Source organism: Martes martes (genome assembly GCF_963455335.1).
Source record: "Martes martes genome assembly, chromosome: 6".
Lineage (NCBI taxonomy): Eukaryota > Metazoa > Chordata > Mammalia > Carnivora > Mustelidae > Martes > Martes martes.
In genome coordinates, this window is record NC_137893.1 from 111,706,689 (window position 1) to 111,712,420 (window position 5,732).

Sequence of the window (5,732 nt, forward strand, 5' to 3'; positions counted from 1 at the left end):
GGGTTTAGGCTTTCTTTGTTGTTCTCTCTCCAGCTCCTTTAGGTGTAGGGTTAGGTTGTGTATTTGAGACCTTTCTTATTTCTTGAGAAAGGCTTGCACCGCTATATATTTTCCTCTCAGGACTGCCTTTGTTGTGTCCCACAGATTTTGAACCGTTGTGTTTTCATTATCATTTGTTTCCATGAATTTTTTCAATTCTTCTTTAATTTCCTGGTTGACCCATTCATTTTTTAGAAGGATGCTGTTTAGTCTCCATGTATTTGCGTTCTTTCCAAATTTCCTCTTGTGATTGAGTTCGAGCTTCAGAGCATTGTGGTCTGAAAATATGCAGGGAATGATCTCAATCTTTTGGTACTGATTGAGACCTGACTTATGACCCAGGATGTGGTCTATTCTGGAGAATGTTCCATGTGCACTAGAGAAGAATGTATATTCTGTTGCTTTGGGATGGAATGTTCTGAATGTATCTGTGATGTCCATCTGGTCCAGTGTGTCATTTAAGACCTTTATTTCCTTGTTGATCTTTTGCTTAGATGATCTGTCCATTTCAGTGAGGGGAGTGTTAAAGTCCCCTGCTATTATTGTATTACTGTCGATGTATTTCTTTGATTTTGTTATTAATTGGTTTATATAGTTGGCTGCTCCCATGTTAGGGGCATAGATATTTAAGATTGTTAGATCTTCTTGTTGGACAGACCCTTTGAGTATGATATAGTGTCCTTCCTCATCTCTTATTATAGTCTTTGGCTTAAAATCTAATTGATCTGATATAAGGATTGCCACCCCAGCTTTCTTCTGATGTCCATTAGCATGGTACATTGTTTTCCACCCCCTCACTTTAAATCTGGAGGTGTCTTTGGGTCTAAAATGAGTTTCTTGTAGGCAGCATATTGATGGGTTTTGTTTTTTTATCCATTCTGATACCCTGTGTCTTTTGGTTGGGACATTTAGCCCATTAACATTCAGGGTAACTATTGAGAGATATGAATTTATTGCTATTGTATTGCCTGTAAGGTGACTGTTACTGTATATTGTCTCTGTTTCTTTCTGATCTACTACTTTTAGGGTCTCTCTTTGCTTAGAGGACCCCTTTCAATATTTCCTGTAGAGCTGGTTTGGTGTTTGCAAATTCTTTCAGCTTTTGTTTGTCCTGGAAGCTCTTTATCTCTCCTTCTATTTTCAATGATAGCCTAGCTGGATATAGTATTCTTGGCTGCATGTTTTTCTCATTTAGTGCTCTGAATATATCATGCCAGTTCTTTCTGGCCTGCCAGGTCTCTGTGGATAGGTCTGCTGCCAATCTAATGTTTTTACCCTTGTATGTTACAGACTTCTTTTCCCGGGCTGCTCTCAGGATTTTCTCTTTGTCGCTAAGACTTGTAAATTTTACTATCAGGTGATGAGGTGTGGACCTATTTTTATTGATTTTGAGGGGCGTTCTTAGCATCTCCTGGATTTTGATGTTTGTTCCCTTTGCCATATTAGGGAAATTTTCTCCAATAATTGTCTCCAATATACCTTCTGCTCCCCTCTCTCTTTCTTCTTCTTCTGGAATCCCAAATATTCTAATGTTGTGTCGTCTTATGGTGTTGCTTATCTCTCGAATTCTCTCCTCATGGTCCAGTATTTGTTTGTCTCTCTTTTGCTCAGCTTCTTTATTCTCTGTCATTTGGTCTTCTATGTCACTAATTCTTTCTTCTGCCTCATTCATCCTAGCAGTGAGAGCTTCCATTTTTGATTGCACCTCATTAATAGCTTTTTTGATTTCAACTTGGTTAGATTTTAGTTCTTTTATTTCTCCAGAAAGGGCTTTTATCTCTCCAGAGAGGGTTTCTCTAATATCTTCTATGCCTTTTTCGAGCCCGGCTAGAACCTTGAGAATTGTCATTCTGAACTCTAAATCTGTCATGTTACCAATGTCCGTATTGATTAGGTCTCCAGCCTTCGGTATGGCCTCTTGTTCTGTTTTTGAGGTGAGTTTTTCCGCCTTGTCATTTTGTCCAGGTAGGATTTGCTTTCTCCTGCTGTGGAATTCCGCTGTTCTTGGTGACTGAAGTTGGTTTTGGATGGGTTTCTTGTTGATCTTCTGGGGGAGGGGCCTGTTGTAGTGATTCTCAAGTGTCTTTGCTGCAGGCAGAATTGCACCGCCCTTGCCAGGGGCCGGGCTAGTTAATCTGCTCGGGTTTGCTTTCGGGAGCTTTTGTTCCCTGAGCGCTTTCCATAGAGTTCCGGAGGACGGGAATGAAGATGACGGCCTCCCAATCTCTCGGCCCAGAGGAGCCGAGAGCTTGGGGTTCTACTCCTCAGTGCGCCCTCAGAGCAAAGCCCCCAACCGCCCAGCCTCCCTGGCCTGCGGTCGCGCCTTGAGGAAAGCAGTCAAGGAGAAAAGCGCCTGGTCGCTTCCGTGTCCATGGCCTCTGGCCGCGCTCCGAGCCCACCCAGCCTGCGACTGGCACAAGGTAACCCCGGACTGAGAGCTCAGTCCTCGGCTTTGTTGCTGTAGCCGGCTTCCCTGCTCCAATATCTGCGAGCTCCGTTGCCCTCAGACACCCCTGGTCCTTCCCTGACCCTGCGGGACCTGGGGTTATGCTGACCCCGTCTGGGTGTCCCCCCGGTTTAGCCCCTGGAGCGATGTCTCCCAGTGGAGCAGACTTAAAAGTCCCGGTTTTGTGCTCCTTTGTTCCGCCGCTTGCCGGGAGGCAGCCCCTCCCCCCGGGGTCTATCTTCCCATTGCTTTGGATTCACTTCTCTGCAGGTCCTACCTTTCAGACAGTGATTGATTTTCTGTTTCTAGAATTGTTGCTCTTATTCTCTTCGATTTCCCGTTGGATTTGTAGGTGTTCACAATGGTTAGATAAGCTATCTAGCTGATCTCCTGCTACCCGATGTCGTCTCAGCCTGCTACTTCTCTGCCATCTTGACTCTTGACTCCTGTCATTATACTTTCATCTTGTTCATATTTCCAGTGGATCCTGTATGTAGACTTTGTTTTTGTTCTGGTATAGTCTGGGTGAATTTGCCTTAAGTCCCCTCCCAAAGTCCCTAAGTCTAAGAATCTTTACCTGTAAGATTTGGCTTGAGAACTGGTTACTGAATTCTTCTCACTTCTGAGTGGCCTGAGGATTTGGTGTGTGTGTTTTGGAAGATGGGTTGGAGTAGAGAGAAAGCAAAACTGGGACTGGGTATAGCCCAGTAGTTCAAATAGTCTATACTTTTACTAGCTTTTTTCTGATTTATGTTTTTTATTGAAGTGTTTGACATCTTCTACTATATAGTTTTGGATTTGTCAATTTTACTTTGTAATCCTGTCAGTTTGCTCTGTCTAATGCAATGTTATATTATTAGGTGTTAAATTGCCTTATTGTCTTGGGAATTATTCCCTATTTTTTATAATGCAACTTACTGTGAAATCTACTTAGCTTTCTAAAACTTTATGTTCAAATTTTCTTTTTTGGTTTGATGTTAAGTATGCCTTTTATAACCAGTATATTTATGAATTTATATTATTGTTATCCAATCTGATAATCTCTTTTAATAGGTGAGGTTTATCTATCACATTCACTTTGATATTTTATGTATTTGGGCTTATTTCTACTGCCTTCTTTTGTACTTTTTGCTTACACCATTCATTGTCTTTGTTTCTGTTTTTCTGTTATCCTACCTTCTGTTGAAATGGTAGAGGATTCTAAATTCTTCTTTTTCTTTCTTTCTTCACCCCTCTTTGTCTTATTTCTCCTCCAAAATCTTCTATTTTTCCTCTTTTTGATTTATCCGGTTTGGAAGATATCAAGACTGTCCCTACATTGGCTATCTAGTGTTTGTCTTTTAAAATTTTATGTAGAACAAACATACAGAAATAAGCATATGCATAAGCATATATCTCTGTGAATTTTCACAAAGTAAATACATTTGTGTAATAATCCAGATCAAGAAGTAGAACACTACCAGCATCCCATAAACCCTATAATGTTCCATCCCAGTTTCTCCCCTTCCCTTTCTAAGGTTAATCACTACTTTGTCTTTCTTACCATAGATTATATTTGTCTGTTTTGAACCTTATGTAAATGGAAAAATATAATATAGCCTCGTTGTGTGTGATTGTTATTGTTCAATGCTATCTTGCTAGACCCATCTATGTGGTTGGATGTAGTGGTGACTCATTCACTTTAGTATAAACTATCCCATCGTATGACTACACAATTTATCATCCATTTTACTCTTGCTGGCCATTTCAATTGTTTCTAGCATTTGACAATGATGATTAATGCAATTTTGAATATTCTTGTCCCTGCCTTTTATTCACTGTTACGGTGGGTACACACGTAGGAGTGAAATCTTAGGATTGCTGAGTTACAGGCTATGCATGCATTCAGCTTTAGTAGTTACTGTCAAACAGTTTTCTGAAGTGGTTGTACCAATTTACATTTCCCTGTACAGTGCGTGAAAGCTCTAATTGTTTCATAGCTTCACCAATATGTAGTATCACTAGTTTCTTTAGATTTTACCTATTCTCACAAGAGTGTATAGTTACACAATTTTCAGTTCCCTGAAGAATAATGATGAGAACTTCATATGCTTATCATCATTTATTATCTTTCATGAGTTACTTGTTCAATGTTCAAGTTTTTGCTAATTTTTTAATGGGCTTTCTATTTTTATAATGTTTCACAGGAACATTTTATATATTTTAGATAGTAATCTTTCATCAGATAAAATATTGAAAGTATTTTCTCCAGTTTGTAGTTTTCTTGTTTACTTTTCCACTGGCATCTTTAGCTAAACAGACGTTCCTAATTTTGTCTCATTTACCAACATTTTTAAACAAGTTTTTGCCTGTCCTAAAGTCATGAAGAAATTGTTTTCTATGTGATGTAGTTTTTTGCTGTTGTTCTCATTGCCAAATGATCCTTTATTGAACTATTTTCCTTTGTAGTTCTTAACTAATGGGGCATTCCACCATACTACCATTGATGTTATCTATGATGTCATGAGCATGGCAGCCATCAACACTGCAGCCCACAGACTGGGCAGTCCCCAGGATATCAGATGGTAATGGTTCCAGAGAGTTCTCTGGCTAAAGATTTGTTCTGCATCTATTGACAATTTTGTAAAATGTGATGTTTCCACTGTGCTTAATGTTTTTCTGCTCCTTTCTGCCTCTTGGTGGTTCCATGAGGGCTTTGATAATCAGAGCAGAAGCAGAAGGTACCATTTCAATCTGGGCCAGTCCATTCTGAATGGTCAGTTTCACTGTAATCCTCAGACCTTTCAATCACCAGTTGCCTTGGTGAAGTCATCACCAAGCTTTTATGGAGACAGACCCAGGGGGCAATTTTTGGGGCCAGGACAGACATCGCACTGCCTTCTCCACAGGTACACAACAGATATACAAATTTGATCTCATTTGGGTTGAACTTAGGTGGCATGGTAAAGGTGGTTGGTGTTGGATGAACCTGGATTCTGGACAACCAAAGAAAGTTGCACCTTTGCCTTCTCTGAGCTGAAAGCCAAAAGTCTACATGATATTTTGTTATTACCATTCACATAGACATATGCCTCTGACCTGCCCCAGAATTGATTTTTGTATCTTACGTGAAGTAGGATATGAAGAATATTTTTCAATATGGATAACCAATTGACCCAGCTGCATTATTTTTTAAAAATTTCTTTTATCATTTTTTATATTTTATAAGAAAACAAATGATCTCACATGATTCTATTCTCTCCATTTG

The 5,732-nt window shown here is 39.7% G+C and overlaps 1 pseudogene across 1 annotated transcript; it reads right to left on the reverse strand.

Annotated features, from left to right (window-relative positions):
• Positions 1-4,936: 4,936 nt before the first annotated feature.
• LOC308344776 (large ribosomal subunit protein uL11-like) lies at positions 4,937-5,426 on the reverse strand (annotated as a pseudogene). Its single transcript has one exon. The product of its transcript is annotated as a large ribosomal subunit protein uL11-like (transcript).
• Between the last annotated feature and the right edge of the window lie 306 nt (positions 5,427-5,732).